At 42.7% G+C, this 24,534-nt stretch overlaps 1 long non-coding RNA gene across 2 annotated transcripts in view; it reads left to right on the top strand.

Moving 5' to 3' along the window:
• Positions 1-23,790, top strand: part of LOC123365427 — a 77,196-nt gene extending 53,406 nt beyond the window's left edge. For both annotated transcript variants that reach the window (XR_006577579.1, XR_006577580.1), the window contains 2 exons: positions 20,628-20,791; positions 22,954-23,790. This is a non-coding gene — a long non-coding RNA (uncharacterized LOC123365427). The remainder of the gene's footprint in view (positions 1-20,627; positions 20,792-22,953) is intronic.
• The last annotated feature ends 744 nt before the right edge of the window (positions 23,791-24,534 follow it).

The raw sequence follows: 24,534 nt of genomic DNA, 5'->3' as shown, positions 1-24,534 counted from the left end.
ATAATACTTTACTTTTCCAGTTATATAGAGACAAAATCTAGACAACCTGTTTACAATGAATCTTCCCCCCAATACTTGGAATAACTTTAGATTTCTGTCTAACTACACATTTTCAAATATGAAAAAGTCCTTCCTATAATGTGGTGTTCTTGTAATGCCTATACTTTTCTAAGTGGAATTTTCCTATTCAAGCTATGCATTTTAGTTTTGAAATAACGTCCAGTTTCCTCTCTATTGACTCTATTCTGGACTAACTCACTTTGGTGCCGATCGGGACTACTTTCCTTTCCTTCTGTGAAGTTCTTCAGACTGACCCTAGTGTAACTGAAATCACTCTGGCCCTGTAACTGTAATAATCTACCCCAAGAGCAGTTTGGCAGTAGTTAAATTGAGCTGATGGTAAGCATTATCTGAGATGGTCGATGGTCTTTTCCTTGTCTGCCTGTGTTACATTATTCTCCCCTTACAGTCAATAGTATAGACATTTTTTCCTGATATTGATCCTAGTTTACCTTTATCCACCCAGACATGTTACCTTAGAGACTCTGCTGCGTATTATCCTCGGCTTGCTGTCCCGCAGCCATTGCCGTTCAGTCCAGTCCTCTTCTCCCTTCCTGACTTCATAAACTAAGCTGTTATGGTTTCCTAAAATCCAGGCAAATCATTCTGTAATGTTCAAACTGCTGCTCCTGCCAGCCCTCATTAACCACTGCTACTGCAGCAGAGCATCTAACAGGGTCTAACTGCCGTGTCATCCAGGGCTGCTCTGAGCAGGGTGAGATGACACAGTGGGGAGAATTCTGGCAGCTGCTGGACGCTGGCTCTCCCGCTGCTGGTAGCTCCGGGGGTTGTGCAACAGTGGGACATTTTATTAAATTGCTAATGTTTATGCATCCAGAGTGCCTCAGGAATGCTCAGGGGTCGCCGGCATGTGGCGTTACTGCACACTAACCTGCATTCAGGGATTTTCACTGTGCTGTAATAGTGTCCGTACAGGACATTTACTGTGAGGCAAGCTGGTGTGCTGTAGATTCACACTCTGGCTTGCCAGTGCTGTAACTCGCCATGGAGACAAGCCCTCAGCTATACTCTGTGGCCTGTGGGTTTTTTTAACTTTCAAGGTGCTGGTTTTCTCATTACAGGCCAGATTGGAGTCAGTGGGAATCTTTCCACTGATTTCAATAGGTTTTGCAGTAGGCTCCATAATTCCTGGCATATAAACAAAGCTATTTACACAGATATCACCTCTGAGGGAATGTAATTTTCTTATGAAATGTCCAAGTATGTTTACTATTGTAATCACAGCCTTCAGGTAAACAGGATTGAAGTCCTTACCCTCACCCCCCGACCTGATATGCTATAATTTTGCCCATAAACCTATGCTTGCAGCTAGTTTTTACAGCCTAGAGTGATGGTATAAAAACAGAACTTTTTTTGAAAGGGACCTCAACCTGCCCTCTATTGATATGCCCATAATCATTGACTCATAGATTCCAAGGCCAGAAGGAACCACCAAGATCATCTCCTGTTTACCACAGGCCATAGAACTTTTCCAAAATAATGCCTAGAGCAAATCTTCTAGAAAAATATCCAATCTTGATTTAAATATTGCCAATGATGAAGAATCCACCCCACCCCTTACTAAATTGTTCCATTGGTTAAATACCCTCCCTGTTGAAATCTTAGGCCTTATTTCCAGTCTGAATTTGTCTAGCTTCAACTTCCAGCCACTTGATCATGTTATACCTTTCTCTGCTATACAAAAGAGCCCATTATTAAATATTTGTGCCCCATGTAGGTGCTTACAGGTTGCAATCAAGTGACCCTTCAACCTTCTCTTTGTTTAGCTAAATAGATTAAGCTCCTTGAGTCTATCACTATAGGGCATGTTTCTAATCCTTTAATCTTTTTCATGGCTTTTCTCTGAACCCTCTCCAAATTATCAACATCCTTCTTGAATTGTGGGCACCAGAACTGGACACAGTATTCCCGCAGAGGTTGCACCAGTGCCAAATACAGAGGTAAAATAACCTCCCTACTCCTACTCAAGAGTCCCCTGTTTATGCACCCAGGATCACATTAGTCCTTTGGGCCACAGCATTACACTGGGAGCTCACGTTCAGCAGATTATTCACCACCATCCCCAAATCTTTTTTCAGAGTCACTGCTTCTCAGGACAGAGTCCACCATCATGAATGTATGGACTGCATTCTTTGTTCTAGAGATATACATTTACATTTAGCTGTTTTAAAACTCATATTATATGTTTGTGCCCAGCTTACCAAGTGATCCAGATGACTCTGAATTATTGTCCTCTTCATTATTTTCCACTCCCACAGTTTTTGTGTCCTCTCCAGCCTTTATCAGTGATTGCTTTATATTTTCTTCTAGGTCAGCGATTCTCAAAATTTAGCAACCCGAGGTCCCCCATTTCGATTTAAAATTTTTGGGGACCCCCAACCCTCCTGCTCAGCCCCAAGCCCTGCCCCAAAGGCCTCACCCTGATCCCTCCATCCCTGCTCCCTCCATCACGCACTCTCCCTCACCCTCACTCATATTCACTAGGCTGGGGCAGGGGGTTGGGGTGCAGGAGGGGGGTGCAGGGCCTGGGAGGGAGTTTGGGTGTGGGAGGGGGTGTGGGCTCTGGGAGGGAGTTAGCGTGCAGGGTGCAGGATCTGGGCTGGGTCAGGGAGTTGGGGTATGTGAGGGGTGTGGGGTCTGGCCAGGTGGCTCCCGAAAGTGACTGGCACATTTCTGGCAGCAGCTCCTAGGTGGGGAGGCCAGGGGGTCTCTGTGCGCTGCCCCTGCCTGCAGACACCATCCCCGCAGTTGGCCAATGGGAGCTGTTAGCCAATGGGAGCTGCGGAGTTGGTATTTGGGGGTGGGGGAGCCTGCAGAGACACCCTGCCCCCCAGGGGCCGCAGAGATGTGCTGACCACTTCCGGGAGTGGCGCGCAGGCAGGGAGCCTGCCTTAGCCCTGCTGCACTGCTGGACTTTTAACACCTAAAATCTCCTAGCTTGGCTTCAGTAGCCTCTGGGAGATAGAGGGGGAGGAGTTGAGGGAGGGAGGGGAAGGAGTTGATCAGCGGGGCCTGTTTGAGAAATGCTGTTCTAAGTCATTGCTAAATAACATAAGACAAAGAACCGGTGAGTGCAGGACCCCACTGCGCTCATCTACTTGATGATGATTCCCTGTTTACGATAACATTTGAGACCTATCAGTTAGCAAGCTGTTAATCCATCTAATGTGTGCCATATAGATTTTATATAATTTTTTAATTAAAATGTTATGCAGTACTAATAAAAATGCCTTACAGAAGTCTAAGCATATTGCATTAGCACAACTATCTTTATCAACCAAACTTGTAATCTCATAAAAAAAAGATGATATGTTAGCTTGACAGGATCTATTTTCCATAAACCCATGTTGATTAGCATTAATTATATCACCCTTGTTTCATTCTTTATCAATCACATTCCATATCAGCCACTCCTTTATCTTGCCTGGGATTGGCGTGTCCTATGGTAATTAACCATTGGAACAATTTACCAAGGATTATAGTGGATTGTCCATTACTGGCAATTTTTACATCAAGATCAGGTGTTTTTCTAAAAGATATGCTGTAGTTCAAATAGGAATTATTTTGGGAAAGTTTGATGGCTTGTGTTACACAGAAGGTCAGATGAGATGATTGCAGGGGTCCCTTCTGGTCTTGGAATCTAACTAACTCTTTAAAATATGTAAACCATTTTGAAATTCTCTTGAATGATAGAAATGATGTTATACTGGCCAAATGCTGACTTTAGTGAAGTCTGTGACGTTTTTGCCAAGGAATTCAATGGGATCAGCATGTCACCCTGTAATCCAGAGCATTGATTGTAAATGAATTATTGGCTCTGGAGTTTAAATGCACGAGCCCCTGCAATATCTGGCTTGTCAAAGTGATGTTATTCTGAGAAGTCATTGGAGGAAATGGGAATATTACTTGGTGTGTTGGAAAGTTGCTCTTTCAGTCAGTGTCAGGACTGGTGTGGAAACAGCCTATAAAGTGATTCATGGAGTTGCTCAACTCATGGTACAATGATTTTGCTGATGTGAGGAAAAAATATAAGCGTGAAAATAAATACCTAGAGTACTCTGAGAACTCATGCTACTGCTCCCCATGGTATTTGATGATGGTTTTCCATGTGGAGTCATCTTGTTGAGAGAGAAAAATGATGTGTCTGGTGCTGTGTCAGTCTTTTGCAGCTCTGTAGTTGTTTGAATTTCCAGTACAATAGCAATTATGCCATTGTAGTTATCATTCATTGTAGTTACCTCTACATAAAAGTTTCCCACACCTAATACATCACAGCTGTGTAAGACACATTTATTGTCTTAAATATGAGAGCTACAATGGAATAAGGGCTTAAATTGTGTGAAACATTCCAACTGGCAACTTCCAGTGAAACACTATAAAGCATAAAGGGATGTTTGTCACATGTTGAGGGGGCAATTTGATTAAATCATGACTTCAACCTATATACTGTGGGCCTGATTCTCCTCTCACATTAAATAACTCAGTGGAAGCACACCAGTGTAAAACTGGTCTGATATGAGACTTAGACTCTGGAGCTCTAATTATGGCTACTGCAAGCTATAGAGCTAAAATGTGTAATTGTATAGATTTATGATGTTACATTGGACAACTGGTTTGAAGTAACAAGCCCAGATCCTGATGGATTGGTTAAACTGTACTGGGGAGGCTGGAGAACTTGAGCAGCTAAATTATCCTATATTCAGATGTACCGAAACTTGCCTGAATAGGATGAGAGAAGGAGGACATATGGCAGAAGTTCTGTTCCCACAGTGGTGCTGGTGACTGGGGAGAAGACACTGTAGGTAGAAGCATATGTAAATTACTGCTGTTGAATGCCCAACTGCCGTCAAACTCGTGAACTCTCCCCTCATTTCTCCACTACTTCCTAGCTGTTGCTCGCTGCTCACTTGGCCTGGTTGGAAGTTAGAGAATCAGGGAGTCTACGCTAAGGTCTGCTGCTGGTATATGCTAGCAGAGCTGACCCCAAAGGATGATTAGGCAGAGTGGAGCTCAGCCCCATCCCGAGCCCTCCATATTTCTCTGCCCCACCTCCAGGGAACATCTTCCACCTTAGTAGGGAAAGTGGGGACAATAAGTAGAAAACATACACAGTGCACAGGGAACTTGGCGGATTGGAGAATCCAGCTCTCTGTTTTTAGCTTCCCTCCCTATGGTGTGTGAGTATGGTGACCAGATAGCAAGTGTGAAAAATTGGGATGGGGGCAGAGTAATAGGTGCCTATATAAGACAAAGTCCCGAATAGCAGGACTGTCCCTATAAAATTGGGACATCTGGTCACCCTATGTGTGAGGCTTGGGAAAGAGAAGAGCATGAGTGCATCAGCACACTGTTGAAAGTTAGGAGGGCATAGGAGCTTCATTATTACCATTATTTATTTGTACTGTGATCACCCCCAGAATGTCACTTTCCACACATACAAGGCACATTCCTTGCCCTGATGAGCTTAAAACCTGCAAAGCTGCAAAATAGATGAAGGCTGGTGGGAGGGGAGAAGAAAAGGATTTTTTTTTTTAAGTAATTGGCAAGTATATTAAGGCAGTGCTGTTAGTTTCAGAATAACCATGGTCTGGAAAAAGAGCAGGTCGAAAATACCAGTTTGAATATTTAACATTAGGAGGGAGAGAAGAATTGTTAACTACCCAGTAGTATAAGGCCAATCTTTCTCCAAGTGTTGAGCAAAACACTAGTGTAAATCATGTGGCATCTGTTTGATTATTGAGATGATCTATGTTAGTTAAAGCTGAACCTTCTTGACCTTGGGCTGATACGGTTGCAGGATTCCATGAGACAGATTGCAATTGCTCTGATGTTTCGTAAAAGTCAATGTGTTTGGGTTCGTACCAGGTACTGATTTTACACGTGTCTGCTCAGCTGTGCATGGCATCAACATGGTTTTAATTACTTCTCCATGTCAGACTCAAGATATATCTGTGGAGTGAATGGGAAAGATGAAAGGTAGGCAGAGCTGGGTGTCAAGCATTTCCCATCACCTTTAACTGACTTGTTGCCCTGAGAGGTAAGAGGAAATTCCCTTCCTCTGCAGTGAAAATGTAAAGCTTTATAAAGATTTGTACTGTCAACAGCAAGGTATAATTGGCTTCTTCTTAAGAAAACGAATATGGATTAGCAGCAGGGTGACTGCGGAGGGGAGGGGACTTTGGCTGCTGATAGAGGACTGGAGCTGCCTGTAGTTTTCCTTACTGCGATTGGGTAAATATTACTAGTTAACTTATGCTTCATTTTATTTACAGTGACTTCTTTACGCTGGTTTCCCGAATGTTCCAATTTCACTGTAAAATGCAATTTCCATAAAAAGGAGTGGCCAGCTTTTTTGAGGCCCAGAGTAATAAACATCTTGAATTAAATAAACCCCCACAAGTGTATTAAAAGAAGTTGCAGACGCTTGCATAGATGTAGTAATTCAAAGCATTGGCTGTAAGCAAGACACAGGCATGAAATCAGTAGCTCATCGATAGGTAGGGGAAGTATTTTCACAATATTATCAACTACATTTATAGGGAATGGTAACCTATCTATGAAACACATGCTCCCAAAATTTGGAATGGTATAAATTTGATTCAGGTAGCTGAGCTAGAAAATGCTGCTCAGTCATGCTAGGCACATGCTTTCTAAACTCTGTGGATGCATTCATTCCTAGAAATAAGGCTGCTATGAGGAATAAGCTTGCAGCACTTGGCAAACAGGGATTCTCACTGTTGAAAGTACTTATGTTAGAGGTACAGATAGTTAATCCCCTCCCGGCCAAAAAAGACTGTGTAAAAATAACACCATGCTACTCAATAGACCTGCCCCATGTATGTCAGTGTATTACAGAGAACATACATGGGGCCCGAAAAGCTTGAAGTGGTGGGTCAACCCTAAATTTTGGAAACCTCTAACTGTCAATGTCAACTTTAGGGTTGTTTGGTGGTTTTTAGAGTTAGATTTTGTTCTTAAAATAAAAGTAAGTAGAAGGCATTTTATTATCCTGTACCTTTCCAATGTTTCTTCAGTACAATTTATTTCTTTTTCTAACAGAATTTTTATTTTTAGGATAAAATAAACTAATGGGAAAAATTGCAGTGTGGGCTAGGAGTTCAGATACTATGGTGATGAGAGGCAGTATAAAACCTTAAGATACAACTGCGTCTATTAAGAGAATGAGTTTGGTCTCCAGTGTAAATAAAAATAATCAGAACTTTCCTGTCACCTCAGTCACCTGACATCATCAAAGCAACAATACTTGCACATAATTATGCCCAAAAAAATCATTCAATACGTCCGTTATTTCAACAACTTTTCATGCGCTGAAAAATAGTTGGATTTTAAATTTTTACTGGTATGCTTAATTCCTAAGGGATTCTTGAAATCTTTTGTGCTTTTTAACCATACTTTTAAAAATGAAATAATCACTATTGCAAAGGGGCCAAAGATATCAGCATATCTGACCACCTGGGAATTCCCGAGAACCTCTGAGTGGTTCAGTTTCTGCATAGCAGTTCTTATCCCCCATTCTCCAGTTTAGGGGACAAGGCCATGGTCTGGTTATTTCTGGCTGCTGCAAATGACCTATAGGCAGTCAGAAATAAATGTGAGCAGCCCTGAGATTGCTCTAATTTATATACCATGGGCTAAACCACCCCCAACACTCCCATGATCGGAGAGTCATAAAGATAGCCTAATGCGACCTTTGCCACCCCCACTGCTTGCCAAGCAGAACTTGTCCAGAAAAGAGAATTGGGACCAATGTATCTCCTGCTTAATATTGTGTCCAATGCTTTAAGAATTTAGTCAAAGCTCTTGGAGACTGGAGTCTTGAATTCCTGCCTTCCCAAGTCAGGCACCAATCCATACTCTTGGAGTGCAGTATGACAAAGGAATCTTTTACAGTAAAGGGCAGGGCGTTTCAATATAATTTAATTGTAATCTTTGAGTCTCTACCTCCTTTCTGGTTTGTTTTGTTTTCTCTTGTTCTGAGGAAGTCTTTGTAGGCTAAACAATGAAAAAAGCAGTCTAAAGAACAAAGCTCACATTATCCATTTCCACATACCTCTGTCCTAAGGATTTTCTTTCTTTGCAGCCATTTATTTCAAATATTCCCTGTAGTTAGCAATCCTTTCTAGTTAATGCCATCTAATGCCATTGTCAGAGAGCTGTAATTCTACTTTCATGTCAACAATGAAAAATTATACCACCTATAGCAAAGCTCCGCTTGACACTACACTTGGAAGCAAGCCCATACACAGCGATACTACCTTCAGCTCTGTCCCCTGGTGTGATGGAGATGCATTTGCTGCTGAAAATGAAAGATTTTTGTTGCCTTATTTTTATTTATTTATTTATTTAGTTGGCCAGTGGACAAAAGTCTTAAGTTTCTATTTTATTTTATTTTATTTTATTTTATGTCTGCAGTTTTCATACACTTTCTTTGATACTTGAATGTACTTGTGCAGTTTTTGCTCACACTGCAGGAATACTCAAGGAGCTAATAGAGGAGGTATCTGAGCCTCTAGTCATTATCTTTGGAAAATCATGGGAGACGGGAGAGATTCCAGAAGACTGGAAAAGGGAAATATAGTGCCCATCTATAAAAAAGGAAATAAAAACAACCCAGGAAACTACAGACCAGTTAGTTTAACTTCTGTGCCAGGGAAGATAATGGAGCAAGTAATTAAGGAAATCATCTGCAAACACTTGGAAGGTGGTAAGGTGATAGGGAATAGCCAGCATGGATTTGTAAAGAACAAATCGTGCCAAACCAATCTGATAGCTTTCTTTGATAGGATAACGAGTCTTGTGGATAAGGGAGAAGCGGTGGATGTGGTATACCAAGACTTTAGTAAGGCATTTGATATGGTCTCGCATGATATTCTTATCGATAAACTAGGCAATTACAATTTAGATGGGACTACTATAAGGTGGATGAATAACTGGCTGGCTAACCGTACTCAGAGAGTAGTTATTAATGGTTCCCAATCCTGCTGGAAAGGTATAACAAGTGGGGTTCCACAGGGGTCTGTTTTGGGACTGGCTCTGTTCAATATCTTCATCAATGACTTAGATACTGGCATAGAAAGTACATTTATTAAGTTTGCAGATGATACCAAACTGGGAGGGACTGCAACTGCTTTGGAGGACAAGGTCATAATTCAAAATTATCTGGACAAATTGGAGAAATGGTCTGAGGTAAACAGGATGAAGTTTAACAAAGACAAATGCAAAGTTCTCCACTTAGGAAGGAAAAATCAGTTTCACACATACAAAATGGGAAGAGACTGTCTAGGAAGGAGTACAGCGGAAAGGGATCTAGGGGTTATAGTGGGCCACAAGCTAAATATGAGTCAACAGTGTAATGCTGTGGCAAAAAAAAGTAACTGTGATTCTGGGATGCATTAACAGGTGTGTTGTGAGCAAGACACGAGAAGTCATTCTTCCGCTCTACTCTGCACTGGTTAGGCCTCAACTGGAGTATTGTGTCCAGTTCTGGGCACCGCATTTCAAGAAAGATGTGGAGAAACTGGAGAGGGTCCAGAGAAGAGCAACAAGAATGATAAAAGGTCTTGAGAACATGACCTATGAAGGAAGGCTGAAAGAATTGGGTTTGTTTAGTTTGGAAAAGAGAAGACTGAGAGGGGACATGATAGCAGTTTTCAGGTATCTAAAAGGGTGTCATAAGGAGGAGGGAGAAAACGTGTTCACCTTAGCCTCTAAGGATAGAACAAGAAGCAATGGGCTTAAACTGCAGCAAGGGAGGTTTAGGTTGGACATTAGGAAAAAGTTCCTAACTGTCAGGGTGGTTAAACACTGGAATAAATTGCCTAGGGAGGTTGTGGAATCTCCATCTCTGGAGATATTTAAGAGTAGGTTAGATAAATGTCTATCAGGGATGGTCTAGACAGTATTTGGTCCTGCCATGAGGGCAGGGGACTGGACTCGATGACGTCTCGAGGTCCCTTCCAGTCTTAGAATCTATGAATCCAGCCATACCAGTGTTAATGCATCATGATGTTTTCCAGCTGAAAACCTAATCGATTTGGTTTCTAATATTTTTCAAGTGACCCTCCATCCACCACCATGCAGAACTTCTTGCTACTCCCACCTTGCTTTCTAATGCCACGTTCCAACTAATCAAGAATGAAAGGTGATATTAGGAAGAAATGAACTGAATTAAAATACCAGCCAATAGCCAACAGTCTGAATATTCACTTCTGTCATAACATGGCTGATGTTACTGGTAGCTTTCATCAGCAGAGCATAAAGTTAGGAACACATTCTTTAGGGTACTTCTACCAGTGCCTGGGCTCGTCTCAATACTAGACAGAGCTAGAAGACAGCTGAGCAATATTTTCCTAGATCTCTGTGTAGTGATTGTGACAGCTATTGCAACCGCATGCAATATCCCTGAGGACCATATTCTATTAAGTTTATGTATCACTGTGGGCCAGGCACTGCATGCAACTTCATGGGGGTGGGTTACCATAGCTCTTCCAGGAACCAAAAACACTAGGAGCTGATTAAATTGACTCTCTTCCCACCCCCTTGCCCCTGCTTGCCAGGAGCCGATCAAAAAAAAAAAGCAGCTACAAGCCAAAAACTAGCCAATAAGCAACTCCCAAGGTAATTAAGCCAAAAACAAGCCCAATTTCTGCATTTTTTCCCCCATGAGTTTGGCATGTCTGCTAGAGACCTGAGACCTGACTTGGGAACTCCTGGAGTTGATCATAGAGAGGGAGATAGAGGTGCAGTTACTGTAAAACTGTGACAGTGATATACATAGTTGGCCTCTAACAGAGGAAACATGTAAGGTGAAGATCTGAGTTTTGGTGATAGTTACCCTGCTCTGAGTTGAACTTTTAGGGCTTAGATAATTTGTAAAATCTTATGCAATGGCTTCTCATGGAAGTGAGAAAGCTTTCTTCTCCTCAACTTCAGTGTCTGTGAAAACTTGTCCAACACAGCTGTTCTGGATGGTGATAAATCTTGATTCTATCAGCTGGAAATAGTCAAGTGCTTCTCACTGTTACAAATTTTCTTACTCTTTTGGGGAAAGATCATATGTTTGGACGGGATTAGTTGTTTCTATGGGGGCCGATCCATGTCTGGAAGGAGAACCTAATGTAAGCAAGACCTCTGCCCCTCACAAAGTCAAGTTGAAGAGGTATTGGGTCTGTTGTTGGTGGACATGGTTAGTGCTGCTCTGTTGGATAGCAAGAGGCCAGATTCCATCTAAATAAGCAGGTATTCTTCTCTTTCTCAAACTATTTCTTGGTGTCATATCTGCCCTTTGTGATCTACTATAACCCTCAGATCCTTTTCAGCAGTTCTACCACCAAGCCAGTTATTCCCCATTTCATATTTATGCATTTGATTTTTTCCCCTTCCTAAATGTAGTACTTTGTACTTGTCTTCATTGAATTTCATCTTGTTGATTTCAGACCAATTGTCCAATTTGTGAAGGTCCTTTTGAATTCTAATCCTGTCCTCCAAAGTGCTTGCAATGTTCCCAGTTTGGTGTTGGTCACAAATTTTATATGCATACTCTTCACTCTATTATCTAAGTTATGAATGAAAATATTAAATAGTACTGGATCCAGGACTGATCCTCTGCGGAAACCCGTTTGTTACGTACTCACAGTTCGAAGCTGTTTTAAACCAGTTGTGCACCCACATAATAGTCATTTCATCTAGTCCACAGTTCCCTAGTTTGCTTATGAGAATGTCACATAGGACTGTATCAAAAGCCTTAGTAAAATCTAGATCTATCACATCTACTGCTTCCACCCTATCCAGTAGGCCAGGATAGACAAGATATTCATGCTGATTTTGTTAGATCTATTGGCAGCCTTTAATACTGCTGTTCATGGGGTTTTAGTGACCTGACTCAGGACCCTGGCAGGTGTGGCTGTACTCATTCTTGAGTGGTTTAGTTTTACATTTCAGAGGCCTCTGAATGGTTTGGGTGGGTGCTCTTCAGGCCCAAAGCACACTCAAGGGCAGGAATCCACAGGATTATTTGCTGGCATCCCTCCTGTCCAACGTCCATGTGTAGCCCCAGAATGAGATGCCAGGTGCTTTGGGCTGCAGCGCTATCTGTATGTGGATGACACAGATTTCTGTATAGCTTTTTACTTACACCTAGACCATGTGATGTCTATACTTTCCCAGATCCTGGCCAATGTAGAGGGCTGGAAGAGGATGAGCTGATGGAGGTTCAATCCAGATAAGAAGTGATGCTGGTTGCTTAGGGGACCCAGCTGGAGAACATGACTCAGTTGGAATCTGCCTCCTCTGTATTGAAAGAGTATATCCATCCTTTGCTAATCTGTGGGTACTTTTGAACTAATTCTTCCTTGATTTTGAGATGGCATGAGTGGCCAGGGTGGTTGCAATACACAACCATTTCTCTCAAACATGGAACTTGCCATGGTCTGCAGTGCTTTTATTGTTCCTCATTTGGTTCACTGCAGTATGCTGTGGTACAATACATGTGCTTATGGCTAAGGACTGCTCACAAGTTGCAGCAGGTGCAGAATATTGAGGCTACTTGCTTAGCATTTTACTACATCAGTGCTCCAGAGAATACATTGACTCCCTCTTCATTTCCAGGCAATTCAAGCTCTAAAATTGAAGTTCAGGCATTGAAATTGAGCAACAAAGCCCTGTATGGTTTAGGTACTAGCTATCTGAGAAGCTGCCTCTTCCCTAAATGCTCAGACATAGCAACTGAGGTCAGCTGAGGCACTTGAGCTGCTGTCATAGACTGAAATGTTTATTATAGGAGTAGATGGGTGCTTTCAGTAGTGAGGCCCTTAACTCTGGAATTTGCTCCTCCCATTGTCCAATAGAACCCAAGTCTGTTGACCTTTAGGTCACCACAGCAAACCTTAATGTTGACAAAGGCTTTTTTCTGAGCGGGCTAAAGGGGTGGAATCATCTTTTAAACTGATAGCTTGGTCCTATTGTTTCCAGACTGCGTTAGTATTTACATTAAATGTTTGCATTTGCAACTTGAGATACAGTTAGGGCGTATTTTTTTAAATAAATCAATGTTATATATGTATATAAAATATACAGTATTTCTATATATAAACCCAAGTCATTTCCTGCCTATGTGGAAAGTACTGGTATTGTCTGCCCCATAAAAAAATCAGGATATGTTCCACTTTTTCCATTTACTTGTCAGAACTAGTACTCTGTATCAAGCGACTTCTGACTGAAAACGGCCTATTAGTGCAATACAAGTAAAAATAACCCAATATCTTACAATATGTGCTCCTTCCTCTTCAAGGCAAAGCAGTGCTTGCAAATATGTCTAGACAGTAAGATGGAACAGCACAGAATCAGCCTCTAAGCTACTGCAGCCCACTTATCAAACAAACAGAATAAAATTCAAAGCATTATAGCAACATTATTTGCATGACATCTGTAGAGGGGGCATCTTTCTAAGAAATGATGGCTTTATCACTCATGCTTGAGATGAGGTGCTAGAAATCATCTTCAGAAGGTCATGGCCAGCCAGCCTCGATGGCCTGACTAGAATCATCAAGTGACTGAAATATGCCAGTGTTTGCTGCCAGCAGCAAAAAGCCCTATATGTGGCCACCTGATTTTAGAAGTCTGCTTTCCATGCTATTGATGAATTAATCGCCTGCTGACACTGAAGACATGGTCAGAATTTCAAGCTCTATTTGCTGTGCAGTGCATGGGGTGGGTTTGGTGAATGAAACATTCTTTTAACGCTCACTCTATCCTCCTACCCCTTGCCAGGCCATGATTTCATAAGCTCTTAAAGTCCCCTCATCCTCTTCTGACAATAAACTCTTTTTTGACAGGGTCCTTTTTGTAAATGTACACCCTCCCCCTTAGACAGACATACCTGATTTATGCTACTCCTGATCACAGAAAATCAGCTTAGTTTATTTGTCTTGAGCAGAGTCTTAGAGAGACTAGTTTTGTACGTCTGTGCTTGGTTTTCTTTATTCCTTCTTTATCTTGTTACCCTCCCCTGTAGACCAGGATGGAAGTATGTATAGGGGGGAGGAGTGGGCGGAAGACAGAGATCTATCATTTGACAAAGAGTCTTTATCTGATGCAATCTACATTCCATTTTCAAACTGTTTTTTATTTATTGCTGAGATGTATTTCCCATTACCTGGAATGTGACTGAAGAAGAAATTAAAGGAGAAACTGAGAATTTAAATTAAAACTAGCGATTCTTCATATAGGCAGCACTTAGCTGCACTGTCAACAATTGATAGTTTTGTGTCATTTGTGTGTGTAAAATTAATAGGAGTTTTGCCATTGACATCAGTGAGGCTAGGATTTCACCCAAACCTGCCTTCTCTTGTTGAGGCTCTTTGACTCTGTCTGTAAATCTGTCAAGTTTCTTTATTGCCCCCCACCAGACGTTCCCCTCTGGTGTTATCTGGACCAGTGATCTGCTAGGTCATCCCAATCCTTGACTCTGGGAGCCAGCCTTACCCTGCTCTGCTGGGAGAACCCCCGCCTCCTGGGCTGTTCACACACAGCCTCTGGCAAGTAAGCTGCTCCTTGGATTGTGCAACCGAATGACATTAGCCAATACCTCCTGTCCCAGACACAACCCTAGGAACCTCCGTCTTGCAGTGCCAGTTATGCCCACTGGACGCTGCAAGCTTATATGAGTGTGTCAATTTAACAAAGAAATTGATATGTATCAGGTTTGTTATCCCAAGGGGAGTCTGATACACTTCAAACCAAACGCACGGCTTCAGGTAGAATAAACAAACAAATTTATTAACTATAAAGTTAGATTTTAAGTGATTATAAGTCGAAGCACATCAAGTCATAGTGGTTACCAAAAGAAAAGAAAAGAAAATATAAGCATGCAGTCTAAACTCTCAATCCTATTAGACTGGGCAGCAACTAGATTAAGCAGTTTTTCTCACCTCACTGGATATTGCAGTCCTTAATATACAGGTTTGTCCTTTAAACCTGGACTGATCTCCTGTATTGGAGTCTTGTCTTCTTCTCAGTGTCTTGGTTGTTTGCAGCATAGGTGAGGGCAGGAGAAGGGCCCAGTATGTGTCCACTCTGTCTGTTTTATATTCTCAGTCCATGTGCTTGGGGAGCACAAGTCCAGGCATGTCTGGAGGGCATTGCTGAGTCTCCAGGCAAGGTTGAGCAATTCCCCTGGCGTGGCCTCATGCAGGCGAGTCATTGCATTGTAGCTCCCTTGCTGGACATGGCTGTTGATAGATTGTTTGATACCCCACCCGGGCGTTGGTTACTTTCTTTGCTGTTGCCTCTGGGGAGCTAATATCTGGCTGATTCCCCAACTTACAGCATACTTTAGTAACCACCATACAACACAATTCTCATAACTTCATATGCATCAATGATACACACATATGGATAGAGAAATGACTTTCAGCAGATCATAACCTTTCCCCTGATACCTAACAAGGCATGCTTTATATGTGAGATCACGATTATATGAAAATAAGGAATATGGGGGTTACAGTACACTCCCCCAAGATATAGAATGTTACAGTTATCAAAGAATAAGTATGCATTACTAGTATCCACACTAACCAATGAGTGACCATAAGACTCAGTAGGTTGGGCTTGCATGCATACAAGTGAAAGCAGAATTCATTCATTCATTGCATGCAGTTATCTGTTGCATAAACTTATTTTGATCATTTTGTGTTTAAAAAAAAAAGGCCTCTCATAGACATACTGTCATTCAGAGGTAATTTAAGCAGTATCTTTTCCTTGGCCATTAGTATAAGAGCACATTCAAAGATACAACAAATTAAAATGACAAGCAAACAAGTCAATACAACCACACAGCAGATTGACTTTGTAAATGCCCCAGTGGTTATGATACAGATGCCACCACACAGCTAGCCAAGAAGCCATGCACCATCAACCAAAACTATATGCTAGGGTCTGGCACTTGAGCTTTGAAGTTGCCTAACTGTTTCTCTGTGTGAAGCTGCAGCTGTTGGCTTCACTATTGGAAGTGAAAGAGGATCACACCAGGTTAAAAATCCTCAAGACAATCTACAGGAAGATGCATTTCCCAGTTAAGTTTTGAAGTTACATGAAATTTGCCAATATGCTTTAGATTTGCACTGCTATTTTTAAAGATATAAAGTATGCCCAAGCCTCCCATCCCCGCTATATTTTGTGCATTTATTGTGGTTGTCCTCTGTCTGAGGCAGAAGATCAATCAGGAAGTTAACCAGGGGACCAGATGTTGCTGTTGGAAAAATACATTCCAGAGCTTGGCTTCTGTGACTTACAGCTGCCAACTTCCCCCCACAAATGGCCACGGTCTGGCTCTCTTACTGGGGTAGATAGAGGAAAAGTCTGAAGAAGAACATGTTCTACTCCACAATTAACAGGAAAGGACCATGCCAAGTGAGTAGTACGGCTGCCACGAGCTTGCATGCTTTTCAATTGGGTTGTTTCTTTTAGCCATTAGGTCTAGAGAAAGTTCATCTGTAGATGCATATGCTGAGATTTGCACTCTCAGTAGGTTAGGAATTGCATCTGATTTGCTAGGCATTCAGGAACAGAATGATCTTCTGCTTTGCAGGTAGCACTGCATCAACCCAGAGCAAAAACACAAAGATATTAATCTTACTGGAACCATTTATGACCCACATGATAGTAGTTGATACCAGCCTCAGCTAATTTTTTCTTCAGGTTCTTGCATCTTGGGAAATTTACTACTGAATCTTAGGTTCTATATGACATGGTATCTCACACTGCCATAGGTGCTGGAGTTAGGGGTGCTGGGGATGCAGAAGCAGCACCCCTTGGTTTGAAGTGGTTTCCATCATATACAGGGTTCACAGTTTTCTTTAATGGCTTTCAGCAACCCCACTATAAAATTTGGTCCAGCATGCTGTTCTGTGTTCGGTGCACATTTCAGTTCAATGGAATAACCATCATTTTTTGTCCATTTTGATTGTATTGTTGCTAGAATCCCTGATTCTTTTGGGTAATATCAGTAAGCTTCAGGTTCTGAGAATGATTATTCAGAATGGGTCCATTCCAACCAGGGGCGGCTCCAGGCCCCAGCACGCCAAGCGCATGCTTGGGGCAGCATGCCGCGGGGGGCGCTCTGCCGGTCGCCAGGAGGGCGGCAGGCGGCTCCGGTGGACCTCCTGCAGACGTGCCTGCAGAGGGTCCGCTGGTCCCGCAGCTTCAGTGGAGCATCCGCAGGCATGCCTGCGGGAGGTCCACCGGAGCCGCAGGACCAGCGGACCCTCCGCAGGCACGTCTGTGGGAGGTCCACCGGAGCTGCGGGACCGGCGACCGGCAAAGCGCCCCCCCTGTGGCGTGCTGCTGTGCTTGGGGCGGCGAAATGGCTAGAGCCGCCCCTGATTCCAACACACCCTCTGTGTGTGAAACTCCCACTGGGCCTAGCTAAAATCTCTCTAGTCTGGTGCATTTCTTCCTTTTTGATCTCATCATTCTTCTGCAGGTACCAGAGGGAATTTAATTCATCCACAGTGCCTGAACCTCAGGGGCACTGGTGTTCAGCAAACTCTACTTCAGGGGTTCTCAAACTGGGGGTTGGGACCCCTCAAGGGGTCACGAGGTTATTACATGGAGGGTGTGAGCTGTCAGCCCCCACCCCAGACCCTGCTTTGCCTCCAGCATTTATAATGGTGTTAAATATATTAATAAGTGTTTTTAATTTATGGGGGGGGGTCGCACTCAGAGGCTTGCTGTGTGAGAGAGGTCACCAGTACAAAAGTTTGAGAATCGCTGCTCTACTTCATCCTTGACGTGCTGACGTGCCATTGTACAATAGACATTTTAGATGCTAATTTTAGAGGTTGAGTAGTTTTAACATTTATGAACTGGTTTTCTTCAGATTTAGTTTGGTCCATGAGATCAACAATACAAATGCAGGCCCTGGTCCTACCGTAAGATTCTGTGTGACCAAGTGACCTCCTCAGGTTCAGCTGTGGGTCTGAAGTCTATGTTTGTTTTGGAGATCTCACTTAGCTAAATGTGATGTTTCTAACTTGTCATTTCTGAATTGTGAGAGTGCTAAATTTCTGATTACAGCTCATGGAGAAGGGTACTTTTTGTTAACGTCTGAATAGCTCAAATATGGGCTTACTCAGATTTGCACAAAAATAACCCCAAATCACTTTTGTGATGAGACCAAACATGCAAATTTTCAACCCCAAAGGATTTGTTTGAGAAGGTTTATGAGACTTTGAAAAGGGTGGTAATGGGGGCAGTGGTGAGGGTTACCAAAGAAGTTGGAATGTAACCTTAAATATAGCAGTTGCTATCTGCAATCACTGTAATAAAGTTTTTTCCCCCATTAGGTATGTATTCATAAGTGGTGCAAAATTAGAGTACGCAGGGAATACTATCATGCCCCTCGCTGTGACATTTTTCACACTTAGGACATTGTCTTCTGTCACTTGGTGTGAAAACCATGAGGGCAGGGGACTGGACTCGATGACCTCTCGAGGTCCCTTCCAGTCCTAGAGTCTATGAATCTGTAAGACAGTGAATGAAATCAGGGGGAGTTCCAGGTACAAGGGAGGGACAATCAGGAACAAGATCATTTCCTACTTTTCTGTTACTATTTCCATGTTTATTTTTGAGGCTCGCAGCAAAGTGCCCATGGACACAAGCATTTAATCCAACCTAATGATTTTTTTTTGGCTTTGCTATTGTATGCAAGTGAGGAATTATAGGGATTTCAAGTGCTTTTATTGCTTTTAAAACAGCTCCTTATTCGTTAAGATTTGTATTTATAGTACTCCAAAAAGTAAATGCCCTAGTTTCCAAATGTGAAAATCATCTGTAGATATTTTGAGCAAAGAACTTTGCAGGCTAAATACCGAGGGCTGTAAAAATGCAATTTTTTTATGATAGCAGGACTATTTTTATTGCCAATAATAAACATTCATTCCTCTTGCTGAGAGCAAAATGAAAAGAATCAGACTTGGTCTAGTAAAATGATGAATTTGTCATTAAAACAAATGTAAAAAATCATTTTCAAGTCCTAAGTTTATGTAAGATCTGCTCTTGAAGAATTCATGCAATTTATTGTATAAAATGTATTAATGCTCGAGTGATGTTGTGTGTGTTTTACTGCTGTTTAAAAAATGCAAAGTGATATAGCCAGTGCTGGGAAGTGAATGAATGTTATCTAGGAAAACAGATTTGTCCTCGTCTGAATTTGGCCTACCGAGCTAATTAAAATAAAGACGTGATAAAGTCAGTGTTACAAATTCTCAAGATTTTATTTAGTCTCAAGATATTTGGTGTTTTTCTTAACGCCCCGCTCCTGGAGTCAAGTGAATATGTGAGAACATCAGTTTTCATTAAAAAAGTAAGATTCGAGCTCTCAAAGTACAGAGAAGGGCTTGAAAATGTGGATCTGAAAGGCTCAAAACCAGAAGGCAAATGAAAAGAACGTCAAATTTATTATTTTTTAAAATGCCCCATGGTTATTAAGTCAATCCACATTTTTAGTGGGCCTGACCCATGAGTTTTGGACTCTTGTGGCTGGCAATACTATAATTCACCCTCCCTCATGTTCACTTAGGCCTTACCTACATCCAGGAATAGCCCTGAGTCAGCAGTCGCTGGCCAGCAATCAGTGTAGCTGGACTGGCGCTGACCTATAAGTGTAGACAAGGGCAAGCAGGGTTTCCATTAGCAAAAAACACTTGTTTTTGCCTACACTTGGGGTCAGCACAGGGGCCGCTACACTTATTATTAAGGCTATGATTTTTGTCACGGATATTTTTAGTAAAAGTCACGGACAGGTCATGGGCAATAAACAAAAATTCATGGAAGCCTGTGACCTGCCTGTAACTTTTAGTAAAAATATCCATGATAAAATGAGTAGGGAGAAGGGTCCCACATGCAATGCAGCTGGGGCTCTGGGCTCCCCTGCTGCCTGCAGCTGCGGGGGCCTGAGCTCGGAGCTCTGGGGGCTCCCACCATCCATGGTGGCTCAGAGCTCTGGGGTTCCTCCGCCCACTAGGAGCTCTGCGGCTTGGAGTTCCGAAGATCCTCTGCTGTCTGTGGTGGCCAGGAGCTGCGGTCAGGTCAGAGCATCCCCCTGCTGCCTGTGGTGGCTGGGAGCTGCTGGAGTCCCTGCGGCAGCCGGGAGCTGCGGAGTCCCAGCTGTCAGCTCCAGCCCCATCACCCTGGAGCTGAAGTCACAGAGGTCTCTGGAAGTCACACATCCCATGACTTCTGCGACCTCTGTGACAAAATTGTAGCCTTACTTATTATTGGCCACTGATTGCTGAATCAGGACTATTTCTGAGTGCGGACAAAGCCTCACTATCACTTGGTTAGACTCCCATAGACCTACTTATGCCCAGAGTTTAAAGGTCAGAGGGAATAGGGAACCTATACAAAGAGAGAAAAGCAGAGGGTGAGCTCCCCCCCCTTCCCTGGCTTGGGTGAACCATGCTCTATCACAGCTCCCCTTCCTCCTGGATTAGGGGAGTGAGACCTCTCCCTGTTTCAATCTTCTTTAGCTCCTTCAAACACAGATTCTGTTGCTGTATAAGGAATCAAAGATTGCGTCAGCCTCATGACGAGGAACTGGACACCAGAGCGTACTTTAACCTACACCATCTTTTGACTCTTTTTCATCCAAGTTAAACCAGCTGAGACTCCCTTACACCTGCTTTGTCACAGGGTAAGTACATCTAAAGGAGAGTGAGTTAGTGTGTGTGGAACTCTACTGTTGACTACATTAAGATTGCTATGGCACCGTAGTTATACTGCTGTAAACCTGTAATGTAGATACAGTCTACAGCGTTGGGAGGGGGTTTTCCATTGCTGTAGGAACTTCACCTCCCTAGCTAGGACAGCAGAAGGATTCTACCATCGACCTAATTGCATCTGCACCAGAGGGTTCGGTTGGCACAGCTACAAAGCTCAGGAGGTGTGGCTTTTTCACGCCCCTGAGCGCTGTAGCTATGTCAGCCTACATTTTAAGAGTAGATTAGCTCTGACACTAACTTACATGGAGCTTCTGAATTTGACCCAGTGTGTCATTTCACAGAATTGAATGCACTAATTTGTCTTCATGTCTCTTAGGCCTGGTCTACATTTAAAATGCCAATCAACATAGCTGTGTTGGTCAAGGGTGTGAAAAATCCACACCCTAGAGCGCCAGCGCTATGCCAACCTCCAGTATAGATGCAGCTCAGTTGAATGCTTCTGTTGTCCTATCTACCATTGATTGAGGAGGGGGTGTTCCTGCACTGACGGAAAAACTCCTTCCATTGCTGTAGGGGGCGTCTTCACTACAGAGTTGTGCCAACATAACTACAGAGCCGTAGCTATGTGTGTACTCTCTGGAGTGTAGAGACGCCCTTGCTGTGTGTGTCTCCTACTGATGGGATGGCATTGTTAGATGAGGGCAAGTTCATGGAATGCTTAAATTACATGGGGTGTTTGTGTATTTTGAGTTCCAAGCCATTGTTTATGAGTTGCACTGTAACTGTACTGCCACTAGTATAAGCATATTTTACATCCTCTTCAAGCAAACAAAATAGGTCGATAGGCACAAGCTTATTTCCTGGCTTGCCACCAGTGACTCCTTTTCCTACTGTGTGTCATGGTCAGCAAAAGGTCTCTGCTCCCAAATACAGTAAGGGAACATGCATCCTATAGAAAGTCTGGCTTACTTTATATGCAGTTTTAGCTTATCAAGAGACTAGAAACTTGGCTCCCACATGACCAAGAATGAAGATGGTGGTGATGAATGGATTTTATTCATCTGTACAAAATATAAACAGCCCTCCACCTCTGCTTTGGGTGCCCTAATTTAAAGGTATTTTTTCACAGTACATATCTTCAGAAACTGCTCATTCTGATCTAACAATAAATATACAAATATGCCTCAGCAGATGTAATCGTATTGAAAGTCCTCCTCCACAGGCATAACAAAATAAAATCATTCCCTCAGCCTACCCCCTTGTGAGATGCTGGGGAGAAAAGAAAAGCCTTGCAGCATGCCCGCAATAGGTTAAGAGATCAGGGCTGTGGTTGACCAAGAAGGCAGTGAATTGCAAAGTTGAGGACTCCACACAGGGGACACCCTGCCAGCAGATCCCTCTCTCTTCTATCAGAAAGGCTCCAGCTCGAGTGTCTCTGCTGATCTCTGTTGTTGCAGAATGGCACGTGGGGTGAGCCAGTAATTCAAATAACTGGATCCTAAACCAGTGAGGGTGTTATGGGTTTGCTAAAACAAACATTTTAAATTTACCCTGAAACTTACCAGCAGCCAATAAAGAACTTACTCAAAAATGCCATGATCTGTCTGAGACAATTTTTTAACAACAACAAAAAAAATGTGTATACTGGTTAAATAATCCATCTTCCCTCTAGAGAGTGGTATAGTGTATTAATATACAAACAGCATCATTGAAACAAATATGAATGTATCGTTCTGTCATGTGAATGTCAAGCAAGTAATTGAGCCAAATTCTCTGCTGGTGTAAATAGGCACAGCTCTACAGCCGTCAGTGGAGCTGTGCCATTCCCTTGCTCCCCTCTCCCCCCCCCCACGGCAGTAACCCTCTGTTAATTTTTCAGTTACAATACTTTTTTTCTATGCTGTGGGGTTTGCCAATTTATTGCCGTAGCAAGTGCTGGGATATAGCATGAAAAGCATTTCTCCTGTACTTCTGGTGCATTTTCTAATTTTATTTTATATTTTTTTACAAATGTACATCAAATTATCTTCCTTTGCAAATACTTCCATTGAGCTTTCTCTCACCCTGGGGCTCCCTTGTCTGTCCTATTTCTTGTTCTTTAGCGGTGTGTAATCTGAGCTTTTTATATCTACAGTCTTCACACAGATGCAAGCAGCTCACTGGAAAAGTCACAGTTAAACCAAACTTTAAAACTGTCCAAGAACTGACTTCCTCGACAGCTCTGATTCAGGCTCCCAAAAATGCTCTGCACAGTGACTCATGCTTCCTTCTGGAAATGACAGAACTTCCTCATCATGCTGTTCTCCCTTGTCCTCTTCTCATCTCCTGTCCAATCAGGAAAGGATTGAATTTCATGTTACATTTTTTCCTGTGCTCGGCAGGGAGATGCATCCTTTTTGCAGGGGAAGAGCTTCTATGAGTCAAGGGTTGACAAACTGAAAATTAGTACCAGCCCTAGAAATAAATTACAAACAACAACTACATAAAACCCGGAGCGGTGGACAGTGGGTGTATATTGGATTGATGTCCCTCTTGCAACTTGAGTTGCAGAACTGTCCTAAGAAGAACTTGCTTTCCAGGGCTGAAATTAGTGGCAAAGTTAAAACTGTTGTCCCTTTCTTTTGTGTGATTGGTTTTCTAGGGCTTGTAAGTTTTCTATCAGGTAAGCTAATGCTATGTGTACAAGACAGGGAACCATAGCAGCCAATCCTATTCAGAAAGAAGCTTGTATTTACCAGAGAACTATCCATGAGGGGGAAAAGGACAGTGCCAAAAATATTTTGTTCCAGTGAAATCTATGCTGCCGACTGTTCCATAACAGTTACAATGACAGCAATGCACAGAGACATTTTGCTACATAGAACTTAAAAAAAAATGTCCTCTGATTTACTGAACAACATGTATTTGGGATAAATATCTTACCATATGGGGAGTGATGACTTGCACTGGAAGGAGAATTTTAAACAGCCCTTTTCATTTTGTTGTATACAGATCTTTAACTCCTTCATAGCCAGGGCAGGCAAAAGCTCCAGGTGCACAGATTATTTAATAATCAGTATTTAACAGGACTTGGGAGTGTTCTAGGTATGAGATCCTGGCACTATAGAAGTCAATGACAAAATAACCTGTGTGTGTGTGTGCATCCATGCATGCATCAGTAATAATAAAATTGATTTCATTTGTTCAGCACCTTACAGAGGTGAGTTCATAGCAGGCTAGATGCTTTGCAGGTGAGGATGAAGACAAGGGGGTGGCTGCTCAGCCCTGATAAGGCTGCTTTAGGTTTTTCTAGCAGCACAAAAGAGCTTGCAGGCTCTAGTGTAGGAGAATTCCCAGGGGGGTGTAGAATTGGCATCGCTGGCTCCGTACCATACCGCAGTAGGTTTGTAAGGGGAGGAAGGCATGGTCAGAGGGCAGTATGCTCCAGCAGTCCCTGGCTGCCACAGCTACCCCTTGGAAGTCATTACCCATGGCGGCAAGTTGGAGAAGTTGCCTAGCCCCAGGAACTGCAGGGGTTGTGAGAGTGTAGAGGAGGTGTTCAGCCTCCTTTGCCCTTCTCCAACGTCTCCTGGGACCCACAGCAGGAGAGATCAGAATCTGCTAAGAAAAAGTGCCACTCTACCATACCTTGACTTTAAACAAAGAACCTGAAATACGCCAATTACTCAGCTTGGATGTTCAGCAGAACTGATCTGGAGTGGCAAGGCAGGGATAG

This window comes from Mauremys mutica, chromosome 1 (genome assembly GCF_020497125.1).
Source record: "Mauremys mutica isolate MM-2020 ecotype Southern chromosome 1, ASM2049712v1, whole genome shotgun sequence".
In the NCBI taxonomy this organism is placed as follows: Eukaryota; Metazoa; Chordata; order Testudines; family Geoemydidae; genus Mauremys; species Mauremys mutica.
This window is presented reverse-complemented; position numbering and strand designations above follow the sequence as displayed.